The sequence below is a fragment of the Petaurus breviceps genome, unplaced genomic scaffold (assembly GCF_028583685.1).
Source record: "Petaurus breviceps papuanus isolate PSGF00001 unplaced genomic scaffold, PetGlider_PUasm1.0 190, whole genome shotgun sequence".
NCBI lineage: Eukaryota > Metazoa > Chordata > Mammalia > Diprotodontia > Petauridae > Petaurus > Petaurus breviceps.
The window spans coordinates 4655997-4678111 of NW_027185810.1; the positions used below are offsets into that span (position 1 = coordinate 4655997).

Genomic DNA, 22115 nt, shown 5'->3' on the forward strand with positions numbered 1-22115 from the left:
AAACAGACCTAATAGTGGTATTGCTGGATCAAAGTGTATGCTCAAGTTTGATTACCTTTGGGCATTGTTTCAAATTGTCCTCCAGAATGGTTCAATCAGTTCACAACTCCACCAGCAATGCATTAGTGTCCCAATTTTTCCACATCTTCTCCAACATTTGTCATTTTTCTTTTCTGTCATATTAGCCAATCTAATAGTGTGAGGTAGTACCTCAGAGTTGTTTTAATTTGCATTTCTCTAATCAACAGTGATTTAGGGCATCTATGACTATAAGACAGCTTTTAATTTCTTCATCTGAAAACCTCCTGTTCATATCCTTTGACTGTTTATCAATTGAGGAATGACTTGTGTTATTGTAAGTCTGACTCAGTTCTCTACACATTTGAGAAATGAGGCCTTTATCAAAAACACTGCTGTAAAAATTGTTTCCCAACTTTCTACTTTTCCTCTAATTTTGGTTGCATTGATCTTGTTTGTGCAAAAACTTTTTAATGTAATATAATCAAAATTATACATTTTGCATTTCATAATGTCCTCTATTTTTGGTCATAAATTCTTCCCTTCTCCATAGACCTGAGAGGCAATCTATTCCTTACTCTCTCTCCCAATTTGCTTATGGTATCACCCATTATGTCTAAACCATGTACCCATTTTGATCATATCTTGGTATATGGTATGAGATATTGGTCTATGCCTAGTTTCTGCCATACTATTTTCCAGTTTTCCTAGCAGTTTTTGTGAAATAGTAAGTTCTTTTCCCAGAAACAGGAGTCTTTGGGTTTATCAAACAGGAGATTGATATAACCATTTACTACTGTGTCATCTGTACCTAATCTATTCCACTGGTCCGCCAATCTATTTTTGGTCAGTACCAAATAGTTTTGATGATTGCTGCTTTGTAATATAGTTTTGGATCTGGTACAGCTAGGCCATCTGCCTTTGTATTTTTTTCCCATTAATTCCCTTGATATTCTTGACCTTTTGTTCTTCCAGATGAATTTTGTTATGATTTTTTTCTAGCTCTATAAAATAAATTTTGGTACTTTGATTGGTATAGCACTTAATACATAAATTAATTTAGGTAGAATTGTAATTTTTATTATATTAGCTCAGCCAATCCATGAGGAATTGATATTTTTCCATTTGTTTAGATCTAACTTTATTTGTTTGAAAAGTGTTGTAATTGTGTACATAAAATTTCTGGGTGTGTCTTGGCAAGAAGACTCGCAAACATTTTATACTGTCTACAGTTATTTTAAATGGAATTTCTCTTTTTAATTTTTCTTGCTGAGCTTTCTTGGTAATATATAGAAATGCTGATTATTTATGTGGGTTTATTTTATATCCTGCAATTTTGATAAAGTTGTTAATTATTTTAAGTAGTTTTTTAATCGATTCTCTAGGATCCTCTAAGTATACCATCATATCATCAGCAAAAAGTGATGATTTTGCTTCCTCACTGCCTCCTCTTATTCCTTTGATTTCTTTTTCTTCTTTTATTGCTAAAGCTAACATTTCTAGTACTATATTGAATAATAGTGGTAATAATGTACATCCTTGTTTCACCTCTGATTTTTTTGGGAAGGCTTCTAGCTTATCTTCATTATACTATTTATCATCTTAAGGAAAGCTCCACTTATCCCTATACTCTATAGTATATTTTTGAATAGGAATGGATGCTGTATTTTTTCAAAAGCTTTTTCTGCATCTATTGAGATAAGCATATGATTTCTCTTGGTTTTATTATTGATATGGTCAATTATGCTAATAGTTTTCCTAATATTGAACAAGCCCTGCATTCTTGGTATAAATCCCACCTGTTCATAGTGTATTATCCTTGTGATAAATTGCTCTAATCTCTTTGCTAATATTTTATTAAAAATTTTTTGTATCAATATTCCCTAGGAAATTTGGTCTATAATTTTCTTCCTCTGTTTTGACTCTTCCTGGTTTGGGTATTAGCACCATACTGTGTAATAAAATAATTTTGGAAGAAATACTTCACCTATTTTTTCAAAATATTTTATGTATTATTGGAATTAATTGTTCTTTAAATATGTGGTAGAGTTCACTTGTAAATCCATCTGGTCCTAATAAATTTTTCTTAGGGAGTTCATTGATGGCTTGCTCAATTTCTTTTTCTAAAATGGGGTTAGGTGTTTTATTTCCTTTTCTATTAATCTGGGCATTTTATATATTTGTAAATATTCATCCATTTCACTTAAAATGTCAAATTTATTGGCATATAGTTGGGCAAAACAGTTCCCAAAAATTGGTTTAATTTCCTCTTCATTATTGGTGAATTCACCCTTTTCATTTTTGATACTGGTAATTTGGTTCTCTTGCTTCTTTTTTAAAAATCAAATTAAACAAAGTTTTATCTATTTTATTGTTTGCTTGTTTGTTTTTTGATAAAACCAGTGCTTAGTTTTATTTATTAGTTGAATACTTTTCTTTCAATTTTATTAACCCCAGCTTCAATTTTAAGAATTTCTAATTTGGTATTTAATTGAAGATTTTAAATTTCTTCTTGTTCTAGCTTTTTAAATTGCATTCCCATCACCTCCTGGAAAAGATCCCAAAAAGAAAACTCCTAGGAATATTATAGCCAGGTTCTGGAATTCCCAGATTAAGGAGAGAATATTACAAGCAGCCAGGAAGAAACAATTTGAATATTGTGGAAACACAATCAGGATAACCCAGGATCTGGCAGCTTCTCTTCTTGAGGGATCGAAGGGCTTGGAATATGATATTCCAGAGGTCAAAGGAGCTGGGATTAAAACCAAGAATCACCTACCCAGCAAAACTGAGTATCATGTTTCAGGGGAAAATATGGTCATTCAGTGGAATAGAGGACTTTCAAGCATTCTTGCTGAAAAAACCAGAGTTGAACAGAAAATCTGACATTCAGATACAAGAAACAAGAGAAGCTTGAGAAGGTAAACAGGGAAAAGAAATCATAAGGAACTTATCAATGTTGAACTACTAACATTCCTACATGGAAAAACAATAATTGTAACTTATGAAACTTTTCTCAGTAGTTGAAGGGAATAGAAATATATATGTCTATATATGAGGGTATATGGGCATATGAATACATATGTGAATGTGTGTATATATGCTTACAGGTATACATAGATAGAGGGCACAGGACCAATTTAACAGGAAGGGATGATATTTAAAAGGTGAAATTAAGAGGTGAGAGAGGAATATAATGAGAGGAGATGGGAAGAGACAGAATGGGGGTAAACTATCTCACATAGAAGAGGCAAGAGAAAATGGTTACAATGGAGGGGAAGAATAGGAAGGCAAAAGGGAATGGGTCAACCGTATTCCCATTGAATTTGGCTTGAGGAGGGAATGAAATACACACTAAATAGGGTATCTCACCCTACAGGAGAGTAGGGGTGGAAGGGGATGAGAGGGGGGATGATGGAAGGGAGGCCAGGCTGGGGGGGGAGGGAAGTTGGAAGCACCCACTTTTGAAAAGGGATGAGATCAAAGTAGAGAATAGAACAAGTGGGAGGTGGGATAGGAGGGAGGGAAATATAGTCAGTTTTTTAAAATATATCTACTATGTTAATGTTTTGCATTAGCCACACATGTACATCCTATAATGAACTGCTTATCTTCCCAGTAAGGGTGGGTGACAAGGGAGGAAGGGAATGAATCTGGAATTCAAAGTTTTAAAATCAAATATTCAAATATGTGTGTACATATGTGTGTATATGTATGTATGTGTATATATATACACTATTATCAATACTATTTTACATGTAATTGGGAAATAAGATATACAGTCACTGGGGCATAGAGATCCACTGGAAAAATCGAAAGGGGTATGGGAGAAAATATGGGAGAGAGCAGATTGGAGGAGGGGATATCCTGTGGGACTGCTATTTGGGGGGGGGTAGGGGAAAAGTGGGGAGAAAATTTGTAACTCAAAATCTGGTGGAAATGAATGATGTAAATCAGAAGTTAATAAAGCATTTGAAATAAAAAACAAATAAATTGCATTCCCAATTCACTGATCCGCTCTTTTTCTATTTTATTCATGTAAGCATTTAGAGATATAAAATTCCCTCTAAGTGTTATTTTGGTTGCATCCCATAAATGTTGGTATGTTGTCTCATTATTGTCATTCTCTTTGATGAAATTATTGATGGTTTCTATGATTTATTATTTGATCCACATATTCTTTAGGATTAGATTATTTCATTTCCAATTAATTTTTAAATTATCTTTCTGTGGCCCTTTATTACATATAATTTTCATTGCATCATGATCTGTAAAGGATACATTTAATATTTCTGCTTTTCTACATTTGATTGTGAGAATTTTATGCCCTAATACATGGTCAATTTTTGCGTAGGTGCCATGCATCACTGAGAAAAAGGTATATTCCTTTCTATCCCCATGAAATTTTTTCCAGAGGTCAACCATATCTAACTTTTCTAAAATTCTATTCACTTCCCTAACTTCTTTCTTGTTTATTTTGTGGTTATATTTATCTAGTTCAGAGAGGGGGAGGTTGAAGTCCCCCACTAGTATAGTTTTGCTGTCTGTAACTCAATTTCTCCTCTAAAAATTTAAATGTTATACCACTTGATACATATGTATTTAGTATTGATATAACTTTTTATCTATGTTACCATTAGCAAGATGTAATAATTTCCTTCCTCGTCTCTTTTAATTATATCTTTCTTTGCTTTTTCTTTGTCTGAGATTGATTGCTACCCCTGCTTTTTTTTTTAACTTCAGCCGAAACATAATATATTCTGCTCCAGCCTTTTACCTTTATTCTGTGTGTCTCTCTCTGCTTCAAATGTGTTTCTTGTAAACAACATATTGTAGGGTTCTATTTTGTTTTGTTGGGGTTTTTTTTGCTTTTTATTTTGGAGGGCAGTTGGGGTTAAGTGAATTTCCCAAAGTCACATGGCTAGTAAGTGTGTCAAGTGTGTCAAGTCTGAGGCCAAATTTGAACTCAGGTCCTCCTGACTCCAGGGACAGTGCTCTATTCACGGCACCACCTAGCATTCCCAGCGTTCTTTTTTTTTTAATACACTGTGTTATTTGCTTTTGTTTTATGGGAGAGTTCATCCCATTCACTATTCACAGTTATGATGACTGTGTCTTTCTCTCCATCCTATTTCTCCTCCTTTTTATACTTTTCTCTTTCCTTTCACCCTGTCTCTCCTCACCAGTGTTTTGTTTCTGACCACTACATTCCCCAATCTGCCCTCCCCCTGTAACAGTCTCCCTTCCTTTTCTTTCCCCATTCCCCTCCTACTTCTGCCATTCCTTCTATCACACCCCCCCTTTTTTTCCCTTTTCCTCTCCTGCTTATCCTATAGGGTAAGATATTTCTCTACCCAACTGAGTGTGCATGTTACTCCCTCTCTGAGCCAAATCCAATGAGAGTAAGGTTCAAGCAATGATTATTACCTCCCTTCTTTCCCTCTACGGTAAAAGGTCTTTCATACCTTTTCATGTGGTATAATTTACCCCATCAACCACCCCCTTTCCCCTTCTCCCAGTACAATCCTTTTTTTTCAACCACTAATTAATTTTTTTTTAAATCATCACATCAAAGTCAACTTATACCCACACCTTCTCTCTAAGTGTACTCCTTCTAACTGCCCTAATAGAAATACAGTTTTTAAGAATTACAAATATCATCTTCCCATGTAGGGATGTAAACAGTCTAACCTTATTGAATACTATGTGGGTTTTTTTCCTTTCCTGTTTGCTTTTTAATGCTTCTTTTGAGTCTTACATTTGAAGACCAAATTTTCTCTTCAGCTTTGGTCTTTTCACCAGAAAGTTTGAAAGTCCCCTATTTCATTGAATATCCATCTCTTCCCCTGAAAGATTATGCTCAATTTTACTGGGTAGTTGATTGTTGACTGTAATCCAAACTCTTTTGCCTTCTGGAATATTATATTCCTAGTCCCCTTATCCTTTAAAGCAGAAGCTGCTAAATTCTGTGTAATCCTGACTGTGGCTTCTTGATATTTGAATTGTTTCTTTCTGGCTGCTTGCAGTATTTTCTCCTTGTCCTGAAAGTTCTGGGATTTGGCTGCACTATTCTTGGAGTTTTCATTTTGTGATCTCTTTCAGGAAGTGATCAGTGGATTCTTTCAATGACTATTTTACCCTCTGGTCCTATTAGGGACCACAGGACCAGGGACCAATCAGGATATCAGGGAAGTTTTCCTTGACAATTTTTGAAAGATGCTGTCCAGACTCTTTTTTTTTTATCATGGCTTTCAGGTTGTCCAATAATTCAATTCTCTCCTAGATCTATTTTCTAGATCAGTTGTTTTTATAAGGAGGTATTTTAAATTTTTTCCTATTTTTTTCATTCTTTTGATTTTGTTTGATTGATTCTTGATGTCTTAAAGAGTCATTCACTTCCACTTGCCTGATTTTAATTTTTAAGGCATTGTTTTCTTTGGTTAGCTTTTGTACCTCCTTTTCTATTTAGATAATTCTATTTTTTTTTAAGGAGTTGTTTTCTTCAGTCAGTTCTGGTGCTGCCTTTTCCAAGCTGTTGACTCTTTTTTAATAATTCTCTTACATTACTCTCACATATTTGCCCAATTTTTCTTCTACCTCTCTTGATTTTTAAAATCCTTTTTGAACTCTTCCGAGAGAACTTTTTGGGCTTGAGACCAATTCCTATTCCCCTTTGAGGCTTCACATGTAGGCATTTTGGCATTATTGGTCTCTTCTGAGTTTGTGTTTTAATTTTTCCTGTTGCCAAAGTAGTTTTCTATGGTCAGGGCTCTTTTTTGTTTCTTGCTCATTTTTAAAAGTTGAGTTCTGCTCCTGGGCTATAGGGGACACTGTCCCAAGCTTCTTGCACTGGGGGTTAGGGGTCTGGTTACTGGCTTTCTGCACTGGGGCCTCTGGAGCTGGTGGTTTGCCCACTGTGCTAGGGTTGCCTGGCCTAGGGTCCTATTCCGCCCTGGGTTTGGGAGCTGGCAATTTGCTTGTTGCTCTGGGGCTCTGGGCCTCACAGATGGCCAGCAGCATGGGGTCTCAGTTGCTAATCTGTGACATGGCTCAAAGCTTCCTGCTGGTTAGCCCAGACACCACCTCCACTGGTCTATGTTCCCCTTTTACGCAAGTGAGAAAGACTTTTCCTGAAGTCCTTATGAGTTATCTTGGGGTGTGTAACATTGTTTCTCTCTTTTTGTGGATTCTGCCACTATAGAATTCTTTTAGAGGTTTGCTTTAGACTTTCTGAATGAAGCTGGGGAGAGATCAGACAAATTTCTGACTTCTCTCCACCATCCTGACTCCACCTCTCAGTCCCAGTTTCTTAATCTACAAAATGGGAATTAGAATAGCCTCAAATTCATGGAGTTATTGTAAAGATCAAGTGAGATAATATATGCAAAGTACTTTTAAACCTTGAGGTATCATATAAATGTTAGCTGCTATTACTATTGTTGCTGATAAATACTTGTTGATAGCTTGAAGCAGGCTAAAAGCATGAAGCAGGTTAAATCAGCAGTGGCTAGGCAAAATAACATGAGATCAGATGAGAAAGCCAGCTGTGCCTGTATCAAATTTTTTTGCTGGAAGAATGAAGATAATATATTTGCTTTATTTACTTTACAAGCTTATTGTTAAGAAAAGCACTTTGTAAAATATTATGGGTGATGTCTTCTGATTCATACATAAATTGTATTTAAGTGAGACAGAGTTTCATAAAGTTGTAGGTCCCATTGTCTCCTCCAGAGTCAAGATGACTGGTGATGGCCCAGGATACAGTGGGTGATCCTGGTGTCTTCAATGTCCAACAAAGCTCCATAGAGCCTGCTTTAGCTGCCTTAGCCAGAACAAGAAAGATGGTGGCTCTGCTTGAATCACTGGCCAGAGGACCAGGGACCAATCGGGATATGAGTGCAGTTTTCCCTTGGCCTTTGTAACAAATTGTTCTCATATACCCATTCCATCAGGGGAAGTCTTCACATGCTTAAGGTAGACACCCCCCCTAACTCACTGAAGGGTTTCAAACCCTTCAGTTACCTTCAACCTGGTTTAGCCCATCTGCTGAAATGCTTTATGCATTTGATATACGCTGTTGAGCAGGCTATAGCTTCTTGGAGTCACAGTTGACAGTTAGGTGGATCCAATGGAAAACAGCCCTGAAAAGGGCTTGGCAGTCCTCACACTAGAGGTACAAGTCTTCCCTGAACACCCCCACACACCATCACTTTGTAAACATTATGGTACAGTATAAGAGATAACAGATAGTCCATGTAGTACACTGGAACTTGGAAGATATTAAAACAGGGGCCCTTAACCTGGGATCTGTGAAATTTTGAAAAAGATATATTTTGATAATTTTACTTTGACATAGTTGGTTTCTTTTATAATCCTGTGTATTTTCCTTTATTCATTTAAAAAACATTATTCTAAGAAGAGGTCCTTAGGTTTCTTTGTTGTTGTTTAGTCATTTTTAGTCATGTCTGGCTCCTCATTATTCCTTGTGGGGATTTTCTTAGCAAAGATATTGAATGTTTCCTTCACCAGCTCATTTGACAGATGAGGAAAAAGAGGCAGAGAGAGCTAAATGCCTTGCTCCAGGTCACACAGCTAATAGAGGAGTCTGAGACCAGATTTGAACCCAGAAAGATGAGTCTTCCTGACTCTATGCCTGACATTCCATCTACTGTGCTGCCTAGCTGCTAATCTGGTTTCACTAGACTGCCAAAGGACTCTGACCCATTTCTCACTCCAATCCCCCCAAAAAAGGGCTAAGGAGACTCTGCATTAAAAGAACTAGAGAGAGGCCTCGAGTGTTTTACATGTATACTTTGTGAAGGGTATACAGAAAGGCATCAGCAAGATGAGAAAACATGGGAGGTTGCAATCATCAGAGGATAATGACAACACAGATCTATCTAAGCATTCAGAGGTTTTTTCCTACATTCCCACATGTGAATTCCCATCCCCAGCCAAGGGTAATTTTTGTTTCTCTTAGGTGATTAATTTTACTGGTGAAAACTTTCTTCTGAATTTCTTTTCATTACATGTTTCAGCAAAACACACCAAGGCCCCTGAGTATGCCCTCCTAGGACACAACCATAACTAATGGTATGCTACTTCTAGGCCTCATGAAGCTCATCTAGGATAGCCCTCTTCAATCCCCTGAGTACTCAGATTAAAACTTTTTATGAAAATTCACTCGATACTGACACACAGAAGCTATTTAACTAATCTCAAAATCCCAATCTGGTGACCTGATAAGACTGTCCAAAGTACGACAAATCTGAATCAAAGGAACATAACAAAACATTCATATTCACATACCTTCAGGTTAGCAAAAGTCACAAGCCCATTTAAATCTACTGAAGCCTCATGCAAATAAAAATACTATTCAGGAGGAAATCTTGGCTATTTAATGCCAACCTGAGATATATTATTCTTTTTCTCTTCTCATTAACTACTCCACAATAAATCTTCAACAGCATGATTTACAGAAACCACTGTGTAGATGTCCTTTAACAAAAACAAGAGAAATGGTGGTTGTGTTTGAATCATGGGGAGACTTAGCATTGCTTCCCCCTAACTCCTTAAGTTGATTGTGAGTATTGCCCAGGAAAAGTTGAAAGACAATAAAATGCAAATGTAAACAATCGCTTCCTCTGTCTATAATCAAAGAAATTAATTAATAATAACTAATAGTACCAGCCCTTCATCCCAGCTCAGTCAAATCCAGTGATTCATAATACTTGGCGAAACAAATTACTACAGATGCCACACTATGGCTGTTAACTTACAACATTCACTATGTTCTTTTGCTGGTTGTCCCGGCTTATTCTTCACCACGGATATTTTTCAGAAGTTGCTGGATTTCTCATAAGCTCATGTTCCTTTTCTCTCTCATAAGAAAGTGAAAAAACCCTACGTTGAAATGAACAGAAAGAAAGAAAAAAAATCAGAAAGAAGAATATGTACCAAATTGCTTATTATCCAAGCAGATATATCCTTCCCTATTTTAAATGAGCCAAATACATTTCACTGGAGTCCAATTTTTATTGATTTTTTTAAAGTTAAGATTTGAAGATTCGAACACAAATTAATATGCTGTAAGGCCCAATGGACTGAGGCTTCTAGTAGACCCTTGTTAAAGGCCTCACTTACAGATAAGTTTGCAGTATTGTTTTATAACCTGCCAACTGACTGACCACTAAGCTTTACCGACTGACGTTGAGTGAATGGGGGTGATTATCTTTTGTACCTTCCAAACCTCTCTGGGCTATTGGGATTATTAAGATCATGTTTGTAAAATATTCTCATTTCCTGAGAAGAAAGCCCCTATGTAAATAGAAAGTATTATTAGTGGTCATAAGCCTGTTACTGAACACTAAGCCAGAATATAAAAAGCAAGGATGGCTCAGCACCAACAATCATTATCTCTCCAGCACCCAAACATCTTCCCCATCAGCGATGCTGCAGATTTTTCTTCTAGAGAAGGGTGGGTGGGGAGTGGAGGAGACACTGAGGAATTCTGAGTCTGAGAGAAAAAGACAAAGACAAAAAGAAAGAATAGAGATGGGGGGTGGGATTGGCAAGGGAGGAGGGAATGGATGTGTAGAGGGAGGGGTGAAGCAAATGAAGTGCTTGGTGGCGCCTCCTTCCTTGGAATACACTCTGTGAGTGGCTGATATTGTCAGTCTGCTGTGTGTGTGCATGGTATGTGTCTATGGTGCTGTGAAATTTTCCACTTGGCTGTCCTCCATATCCACCCACTGAGCATAACGCTTACACATACTGAAAAGTACCACAGCAAGGCCATTTCTCAAGGATGCCTGGACTTTATTTTTTTTTTAAAGAAAAGATCTACTCATGTCCTAATCATAGGTGTTTTGCACGCCTGAATTTCTGATATTTCTCTTTTCTTTTAAAGTGTAGCCAGGAATAGCTCTTTCTGGGCCAATACTATCAAGTTATTTTGACTTGTGTGCCCTTGAGAGGGATACTTGAGGTGAAGGAACTCACATTAGTGGTTTTGGGATGTAGGGACTATGACAAACATGGAATTTTAAGTGCTAAACTAGGGTCCTTCCCTGTACTACCCCCATGCAATCACCCCAATCACCCACAGCTGACATTCTTTATGTCTTTTTCCAGGATAACAAGCAGGCAGGACACAGGTGGGAGTTGTAATGTCATCATCCAGGGCTTCTAATATTTGCTACGGAGACAAGTTGCCACTTAGCTCATCAAAAACAAGAATGAATTACATTCAAACCTTATGCCTGAAAAACCAAGAATGAATTATACTCCAACTTTAGACCTGATAAAAAGCACTGACAAATGCAATTACAAATAAAGAACTAAAAAATATAGCTGAGATGAAAGTGATAGCTAGGGGTATAACCTAGTTCTTTCTCCCCCACTTAATAGTATTTTATTTTTCCCAGTTACATGTAAAGATAGTTTTCAACATTCATTTGTTATCCAAATTGAGATCCAAAATTTTCTCACTCCCTCCCATCTCCCCTCCCCAAGACAGCAAACAATCTAATATAGGTTATACATGTGCGATCATGTTCAACATATTTCCGTGTTAGTCATGCTGTGAAAGAAGAATCAGAACAAAAGGGGAAAACCATGAGAAAGAAAAAAACAAAAAAGTGAAAGTAGCATGCTTCAATCTAAATTCAGACTACACAGTTCTTTCTCTGGATGTGGATAGCATTTTCCATCATGAGTCTTTTGGAATTTTCTAGGACCATTGTATTGCTAAGAAGAGCTAAGTCAATCATAGCTGATCATCACACAATGTTGCTGTTACTGGTTCTGCTCACTTCACTCAGCATCAGTTCACATAAATCTTTCCAGATAACCTAGTTCTTTGATCTACTTCTTTTCTGCTTATGCTCCTTGAGGTCAGGGATGTCTTTTTCTTATCTGCATCCCCAGTGATAGGTGGTACCAATAGATGGAGTTGTGAACTGATCCAAACATTCTGAAGAATAATTTGGAACTATGCCCAAAGCATAATCAACCTTTGTATACTCTTTGATCCAAGTATCGCAAAGAAATTAAGAAGAAAAAAGAACCTCTTTGTACAAAAATGTAGCAACTCTTTTTGTGGTGAATAAGAATCAGAAATTTAGGGGATGGCTATCAATTAGAGAATGGCTGAACAAGTTGTGGTATATGATTGTAACAGAATATTATTGTGCTATAAGAAATAACAAGCAGGATGATTTCAGAAAAACCTGGAAAAGACTTAGATGAACCAATACAAAGTGAAGAGAGAAGAACCAGGAGAACATTGTACATAACAACAGCAATATTGTAAGATGAAGAACTGTGAATGACTTAGCTATTCTCAGCAATACAATAATCTAAAACAATCCCAAAGGACTCACGATAAAAAACACTAGCCACCTCCAGAGAAAGAACTGATTTGTCTGAAAAAAGACTGAAGCATACTATTTTTTTCTTCCAGTCTTTTTGCACAAAGTGACTAATATGAAAATATTTCCCATGATTGTACGTGTACAACCTATATCAAATTGCTTGCCATCTTTGGGAGGGAATATGAGAGGGTGTGACAGAATTTGGAACTCAAAACTTTTTTTAAATTGTTAAAATTATTTTTACATGTAGTTGGGGAAAAATAAAATCCTGTTAAAATGAATTATTTTATCCCCAGTGCTTAGCACATTGTTTGGTACATAGTAGGTGCTTTATCAATTTTACCAAACTGAATTATATTTGTGTCATATGCCACCTACTAAACCACAAGTTACATGAGAGCAGGGTCTGATCTGTATCTTATCTGAACTTTAAATCTCATCCAGCATCATGATCCATAAAGAAAAAGTCATTTAATAAATATTTAATGATTGATTAACTGAAGATTAGAATCAAGAAGAATATAATTTAAATGGAAGACTTAAATATGAACCCAGTTACATGCAAGCCTCTGAAAAATCAGCTTGGCAATTTAAGGTTAGATGCCTTCCCTTAATTGCCTCCTGTTTGTTCACCCTCTAATAAGAGAAGCCTTTCATAATTTCTCTCATGAACCTAGGATGCAGCTCATTTCAACAACTATTTATAAGAATAATTTCAATTTACATGGTACTTCAAGGTTTATAAAGTATGTTCCTCAGTGGGAAAAAAATGGAGGAAGCAGTTAGTTTAATTAATATCCCTGCTTTTACAGGTTCAGAATAGTTAAAATGACTTGCCACAGGCACACAGACAGAAAGTATCAGATCTTTGGAGTCTAGGTTTTTTGGTGCTATGCTGATGGTTTTCTTTCTTTGTCCCTCTGTTTTCTTAACAAGATGAGCACCCTGACCCACCAACATAAAAAGAACTGGAAATGTTGTGCTCATCTGGACTCTTTCCACTGCTTACTCTGTTCCAGGAGTTGGCCTGGCTTAAGCCTTCAACCAAGGTAAATCAGTAATCCTCTCCCCAACCCCTTTCCCTTCAGGTTCCCTAGAGCAGCATGGGACAGGTTCATTCATGTTTTCCTATGAATGAAGAAACCAACTTGTACCATTCTCACAGCTCATGTTAGCTTCATTGATTTCCTAATGAATATGTCATTCACCATACCCTTAAACTAATTGTCATTTGGGACGGGGAGGGGGAGTAGTAATTATCAAAGAGATATCAGATTTAAACTTTATTTGAAATAAACCAGTCCACTAAAAGTGAAATAAGATGGTGTGAGTCTTTATTTAAGATCATAGTAGGGAACACCAGCCCTGGAGTCAGGAGGACTTGAGTTCAAATCCGACCTTGGACACTTAACACACACACACAAAAACTAGCTGTGTGACTTTGGGCAAGTCACTTAACCCCATTTGCCCTCCAAAAAGCAAAAAAAAAAAAATCATAGTCGGGAAAAAAAAATTCCTTACACTCCAGACTTCTGAAATTTACATGGTCCAAGATACAGACTGAGTTTAAAATCATTCATTAAGACAGTGCTCTCTGCTGATCTCCCTGGTGTAAAAAGTTGGACAGACAAAGAAATAGACAATGATAGAAACAACTCTTTTTTTTTTTTGGAGGGGGGGAAGGCAGGGCAGTTGGGCTTAAGTGACTTGCCCAAAGTCACAAGGCTGGTAAATATTAAGTGTCCCAGGCCAGATTTGAACTCAGGTCTTCCTGACTCCAGGGCCATTGCTTTATTCACTGGGCCACCTAGCCGCCCCTAGAAACAACTCTTGGAAGTAATTTGGTCCAATATTCTGCCCAAAGACAAGCATCTTCTCCAGGCTGAGAACTACCTCCTCTTTTCAGAGAAGGAAATTACACAACCCACATTCCTCCCCATTCTGAATAGCACTTTTAGTCTGTACCAAAGACTTCAGGTGATGATTTTACTTAATTTAGTGCTTTATCTTGTGTGTGTGTGTGTGTGTGTGTGTGTGTGTGTGTGTGTGTGTGTCTTGGTACTAACCCATGATTTTATTAGTAAAGGAAACTCCCCAGAATGGAAGCTTGGAAACTCCCCTTGACTGATTACTCTTCAGTAACTCTTCTATAATTTAAAATCTATAGAGTTGCCTGAGGCACTTAAAGACTAAACGGTTTGTTTATGGTCAGGCTATTAGTGTGTGTCAGAGATGGAAATTGAATTCAGGTCTCGGTGATTATGATTATATATCCACCATGCTGAAGTGCCTCTCAGTATACACTCATATAAACACACACATATGTATTCTCTGTACTATATCACTCTTGTTTTCAAGCATGTAAACCAGTTTCCAGGATTAGGAGATACAAGAGCTTTGGTGGCAAGATCTTGGGCATGGGGCTAGGCACACAGTAGGTGATTAAAAATATATCTGCTTAATTGAAATTACCCAAACTCCTTGAGAAACATGTTACAGGAGTCTCTGCTACTGTAATTTATGCCCATTTCTATTCCCTAAGATGATTACCAATCAGAGGATATCAGGTTACCATGCTCCAAATAATAGTCTCTCACATAATTGCAGTCATGTTATATCTTAGCCTGGACTTCTTTAGACTAAGCAACCTAAGTCACTTTAAAATTTGATTTTGGAGTCTGTTTTGCAATCTTATACATATTTTAGATGTTCCCTGAATGTGACTTCTCTGAAAAACCAAGATCTTTATTTTATGATAGAAAAGTCAATTATAGGGGCAGTGAATAGAGAACCAGCCCTGGAGTCAGGAGGACCTGAGTTCAAATGTGACCTCAGACACTTAACACTTACTAGACATGTGACCTTGGGCAAATCACTTAACTCCAACTGCCCTACCTTCCCCCCTCCAAAAATAAAAAAAAAGTCAATTATACAAAGAAGTCAATAAACATTTATTAAGTGCTTACTATATACTAGGCACTGTGATAAACACCTGGGATAAAAAAAAATTCAAACTCAAGATCTGTGTCCTCAAGGAGTTCACACTCCAACAGAGGAGTCATACACAAATCACTTTGGACACAAGAGGTATGTTCAGAAGAGTTGGAAGGTAATATCAAAGTGAAGATAGGAAGCAAAGGGGTGAGAATACATGGAAAGGCCTCCTGCAGAAGATGGGATCTGAGCTGAGTCCTGAAGGAAGCCAGGATGGAGGTGAGGGGCAAACACATTCCAGGCATGAGGGCTCAGAAAACTGACTGCCAACGGGTCAAGGACCCAATGGGTGAAAAAACATGGAAGGCCAGTGAGTAGATGCAGGGAGTAAAGTGCAAGAAGACTGGAAAGGTAGGAAGGATCCAGGTTGTGAAGGACTTTAAATGACAAATGAAACATGTTGTATTTGATCCAAGAGGTAACAGAGCAGGAAGGGGAATGAAATATTTAGAATGTCACTTTCAGAAAATCATTTTTTCAGCAGAGTGGAGGAGAGACTGGAGAGGGTAAAGACTTTGTGAGGGGAGGCCAACCAGAAGGTTAGTTCAATAGTCCAGCTATGAGGTAAAGAGCTGGGACCTGGGAGAAAAAGGAACATTTTTTTTTATTCTGTTCCATGATTTTTTAGTCATGTCCAACTCTTTGTGACCCCATTAGGGGTTCTCTTGGCAAAGACACTGGAGTAGTTTCTCATTTCCTTCTCCAGCTCATTTTACAAATGAGGAGAGTGAGGCAGAGTGAAGTGACTTGCCCAGGGTGATACAGCTAGTGAGTATCTGAGACTAGATTTGAACTCAGAAAGATGAGTCTTCCTGATTCCAGGACTGTCAATTGATCCACTTTACCCCCTCACTTCCCAAAGGAGGCATATATGAAAGATATTATGAAGACAGAAATGATAAGACTAGGCAACAGATTGGATATTTAGAATCCATCATGTGAAAGAAGATTCAAGGATGGCACTGAAGTTTAGAGCAGGGATGAGTAGGAAGATGGTAGTGCCCTTGAGAATAATAGTGAGGTTTAGAAGAGGTATGGTTTTGGGGAGAAGCAAAATGAGCTCTGTTTTTACACACATTGAGCTTGAAATGTTTATGGGACATCTAATTTGAGAAATCTAAAAGGCAGTTGATGGTACAACATTGGAACTCAGAAGAGATAACAGGGTTGAATATATTGATCTGGGAATGATCTTCATATAAAGGATCACTGAGCTGAGGGGCTCATAAAAGAAGATCCTATAGAAGGAGAAGAGAAGAGGACTCAGGACAGAGCATCAGGAGAATACCCATTAACTACTGAACTGAGAGATCTTTGGGGTTTCATGCTGCATATAATCACAGTGTCACAGTGTGCATCTGGGAAGGGATAACATTAATGAACCTAAAGGATGACAGACTACTAGAGAAAGAACACACTTAAAATATGAGGAAACATTTTGTTCGGTTTTGGAAAATTTGATGTAGCAGTTTCACATTGACTTGTGCATATTTACCTGTCCTCCTCGTTCCCCACTGGCATTGTATGGGGAATCACACTCCGTTTACTTGCATAAAAATCATTACAGAAACCCTAATAAGTCAATAAAAAGGTTTTTATAAGAGTCTCTTTTTTCAGTTCGGAACTGCAGCTCTTCAAAGGACCTAAGAGAAATAGACAGGACTGCGGATAACTGCCATGTTGGAAAATATTTCCTCCACAAGAGAATTTGATTGAAAAGAAAGATAAATGTCATTCACAATGGCCAGGGACTCATAGATTTCCCAGGAAAGATTCACTGAGTCCAGGGCATTTAACACAGGACAAATTCCTAGACAGAGCTCAAAGGGAGTTCCCTTATAGCTGTTTACTACATTGCGATAGGGAGAAAACGGAAAGCAAAGGCAGAAAGTATCTCTGTATAAAGGTCACACATTTAACTTAATTTGAAAGGTTTGATTAAGTCATCATTGATAACCATAATCTTGATTATCTCCATGGCAATGTTTTCTTCCCAGATTGGCAGTCTGCTGGCCTCTAGGATGCCTTGGGCTATCTCCTCCCTGCTATGAGTTAGAATATGCTCATGGAAGTGAAATTAATTTTAGTATCAGCTCCAAAAAAAAGAAGACTAAGAGTCAGTACAATGAAGAAAATCAAATAAGGGAAAACCCATTCGAGGAATAATGGAGAAGGGAGAGTGAGAATGGAGGATAAGGACAGTTCAATTTGGTGAGTCCAATTGAATATATTCAATTCATTTTTTGAAAGTTGTTTGTTTGTTTGTTTTTAGTTAATCACCTACTATGTGCCAGGAATGAGAAGGCAGTATGATTCTGTAAATAGAGAAATGGCCTTGAAGTTAGGAAGGCTTGAGGTCAAGCCCTGACTGATACACACTGGCTTGGACAAGTTAAGGAACTCCTAAGTGGCCCCAGGCAACTCAGTTGTGGAAGAAGTGCTGATTTGCATGGGGAAAAAGGAAATTCCTCTGGGCAAGTGGGTAGTGAAGAAATCAAAGATCTTGAGGGGGAAAAACCTATCAGTAACCGTGCCTACTCTGGAGAAAACTGAAAGGAAACAATTCCTTCCTTTCCCTGAAGGGAAAATACATATATAAAAGGTAAATAAACAAAGAGACAGATAAATGAGCAAATGAATGAATAAATAAAGAAATGAGAGAGCATTAATTAAGCCCTCAGTATATATGAAGCACTATGTCAACAGTTGGGCATACAAATATAAAAACACAAGCTGATGGGAGATATAAGAAAGTAGTAAGAAGGGGCCGCTAGGTGGTGCAGTGAGTAGAGCACTGGTCCTGGAATCAGGAGGACCTCAGTTCAAATCCGACCTCAGACACTTAACACAAAAACTAGCTGTGTGACCTTGGGCAAGTCACTTAACCCCAATTGCCCTCTAAAAAAATAAAAAGGAAAGACAGTAGAAAGACATTGGCCCAGAAAAGTAAATGTGAAGCAGGTTGTGGCAAGCCTTGAATGTCTATATCTAACATTTAAATTTTATTCCAGAGATAATGGGAATTCACCAGATGTTTCTGAATCATATGAAGGGAACAAGTAATTCAATGGGAAAATTACTTCCTAGGGTAATAAGTTAGTCAACAAACATTTACATCAAGTACTTACTATGTGCCAGGCACTGTGCTAAGCACTGGCAAGGCAAAAGAAAGGTAAGACAGACCCGATTTAGAGGAGCTCACCGTTTAATGGGGGAGACAACATGCAAATAACTATGTATAGACATACAGGATAAATTGAGAATAAATTGGAGATAACCAATAGAGGGAAGGCACTAGGATTAAGTAGGACTGGCAAAGTTTTCCTACAGAAGGTAGAATTTTTGACCAGGACTTGAAGGAAGCCAGAAGGTGAAGATGAGGACAGAGAGCGTAGCGTGTCTTATATGAAGGACAGCTGTGAAAATGCCCAAAGTCATAAAATGGAATATTTCACTTGAAGACGAGTAAAGAAACTGATGTCTCTGGATGTGTGTGTGTGTGTGTGTGTGTGTGTGTTGGGGAGTTGTAAAGTATAAGAACACTAGATCTAAAGGGGAGATATATTAGACATAGGAGTTATTATAACAGTATAGGCTCATGATAATGAGGGTTTAAACTAAACTAGCTGCAGTGTGAGAGGAAAGGAAAGAATTATAGAATCCATAAACCTTAACAGCATATGTGGGTAGGGAAATTAATTAATTAATTGGTTTAAAAAACCATTTAATAAGCACTTACTATGTGCTATAAGCATTTGGGATACAAATGTGAAAGTCAAAACCATCCCTATTCTCAAGCAATCTAATTGAAGGAGACAGCATGCATATAAGAGAAGTTTCAGCTACAATGCAGATAGAAAGCATGTGGGATGGCATGGCTCAGGGGTTCTTCGTGATGGCAGTGTATCGGATGGCAGTGCTGTGGGTCTGAAGGGCAGATGGTGAGGCCTAGAGGACCTTAGGAGGCAATGAAAGAGAGGAAATGGCCAAAGATGACTCCAAAGTTATTATAAACATATATCTTCAGAGGGTGGTACCATCTAAAGAAATAAAGAGGTTAGGGGAAGGAGGAGGTCTGGGAGGAAAAGTAAAAAAAAAAAATTACTTTCAGACAATGCCAAAATGAGAGTTGGCATAAGTGACTTATGTAGCAGATAGACTTGGCCTGTACTGGATGGCTCTAAATTTAACCTTGGGTCTCCTAAAAGACACATATGAAGAAGATTTGACTTCTCACTGACAATTAAGACATTGTCCCCTTTAACCACCGTGTTGCCAAAAAGGAAGAGATGAAGAATACTAACAAAACACGAATAACCTTAGCTTTTACCATTATATTTGGTTACCCACCTCCTTTTAGACCAGTAGGAGTTATCGCACACATTGTCCCTGGGGTACTCTCTACAACTCTTGTTCTACTTGGAAGTATTATCATTTAAATTGAGTATTAGGGAAATGTGTTTTGTCAATCCAAAAGTAAAGATGTATACAGGTATCCTGCTATGTTCATTTATAGGCAGCTCTAAATTAAAGGTCTGCTGGCTAAAAAATACAACTGATTCTTTCAATTTCTTCATCTGACCGTCTATCTTCCCCAATTACCACCCCCCCCGGCCATTTTTGCAAAAAAGTCAACAAAATCTTTAGAACTAGAAGCTCAGTATGCATATTCCCTCTCTCCCCCTAGTAAACAAGCATTTATTAAGCACCTATTAGGTATGAGATACTGAGGATACAAAGAAATGCCAGACCAGTCCCTAGCTTCCAGGAGCTCACCATGTAAGGATTGGGAGCTTATTGTTTCTTTAATAACAACAAGCAATGACAATAATAATAAACAATTTTGGAAGAATTAGATATTCACCATCATTTTTCCCCTTTGTGAGATCTTATTACCCAAAATCATCATAATAATTGACTACAAGACTCAAAATCCTTATTGAAAAGCAATAGTTTCAATTAGGTATCTTACCCTACAAGAAAGTAGGAGGGAAGGGGGATAAGAGAGGGGAATGATAGAAGGGAGGGCAGACTTGGGGAGGGAGTAGTCAGAAGCAAACACTTTTGAAAAGGGAAACAGTCAAAGGAAAAAAACAGAATATATGGGGGGGGGCGGGACAGGAGAGAGGGAAATAGAGTTAGTTTTTCACAACATGACTACTATGAAAATGTTTTGCATAACTACACATGTATATAACCTATATTGAATTGCTTGTCTTCCCAGTGAGGGTGAGTGAGGATGGAAGAAGGGAGAGAATCTAGAACTCAAAGATTTAAAAACAAATGTTAAAAAATTGTTGTTATATGCAACTGGGAAATAAGATATACAGACAATGGGGGATAGAAATCCATCTTGCCCTACAAGAAAGTAAGGGGGAGGGGGATTGAGGAGGGATAGGGTGGATGTATGAGAGGGCAGACTGGGGGAAGGAATAATCAGTACGCTTGTCATCTTGGGGTGGGGGTAGGGGAGTGATGGGGAGAAAATTTGGAACTCAAACTCTTGTGGAAATGAATGTTGAAAACTAAAAATAAATAAATTCTGAAAAAAGTCAATAGTTAATAAATTTGGGAACAGTCACCTGAAGACTACTAACTACAAAAATATTTTCAAAAATACAGTTAGCAAGACTTTTAATTATGTGACTTCAAAGACAATCAGTGATCAGAAGGCATTTTACAGTTTCATTTACATCAGCCTCATTGGTCTTCTCTATGTTATTTTTCTTTTTCTCTTTTATGAAGCCAAAAACAAGCGAGTGGAAAATTTGTCATATTTTAACTTCTTTCCTGTTGTCCTCAGGTGGGGAGCCTACATGGATAAGTACTGTGACTCTCCAAGAAAACTAGAACAAGAGTGTTTTAAAACAAAAGCACTATTGAAGACACCTCTACTTGGAAGGGTGGCTTAATAACACTATTCTAGCACAAAGCAGAGTTTTTAACAGGGCCAGCCATGAACACTATGTAATGGAGATAAATACTACTTGGCATTAAGAGCAGGGATTACCTTTTGAAACAATCAAGGCAGGTATACTTTGATGTGGGTTACTTGGTATGGTACAGAAGCCAAGAAATGTGATTATTCACTCTTTACTTCTTCCTTTCTATGAATGGAAGATCTGATTCACTATTTGGGGCACAGATCAGTATGTGTCCATTTATGTATGTTCCTACATGTGCACACATGCCTGTTGGAGAATGTTTTAAGTACTGCTATAGAGTATAAACCTGTAGTACATGCTGAGAAACTAGTACATAGTAAGCCCAGGAAATGGGACGAGCTGAAAAAGAACAGTCAATGAATGGAAGGCTCTGGAAAAGTTACAGACCAACCAACCCCTACAAGGAATAAGCAAGTTTTTCCTAAATCCTTTCTATTCTAAAAAAAAAAAATGACATCAGTGGTAGAAATCAAGATTTCACCAATAACACTCAGATAATTCCCAACATTATACTTATTCTAGATAAGGGGCTTTAACATTTTGTTGTTTTCTGTTTTGTTTTTGTACCATGGACCCCTATGGCACTTTGGTAAAGCCTATGGACTCCTCAGAATCATGTTTTTAAATGTATAAAATAAAACACCCAGAACTACAAAAGGAAACAATTATGTTTAAATACAGTTATCATTTTTTTTAAGTTCACAGACCCGAGGTGAAAAATCCCTGTTCTAGATGCTTCTTGCATCTCTTAAAAATTAAAAAAAAATAAATTGATACTTAAGCT

The 22115-nt window shown here is 37.4% G+C and overlaps 1 protein-coding gene across 8 annotated transcripts in view; it reads right to left on the bottom strand.

Annotated features, from left to right (window-relative positions):
* The window catches only part of ATXN1 (ataxin 1), a 530883-nt gene that overhangs the window by 200270 nt on the left and 308498 nt on the right, over positions 1-22115 (bottom strand). For all 8 annotated transcript variants that reach the window (XR_011169127.1, XM_069092453.1, XM_069092456.1 and 5 more), the window contains one exon: positions 9798-9921. The gene's annotated coding sequence lies outside the window, so the exon portion shown is untranslated. The remainder of the gene's footprint in view (positions 1-9797; positions 9922-22115) is intronic.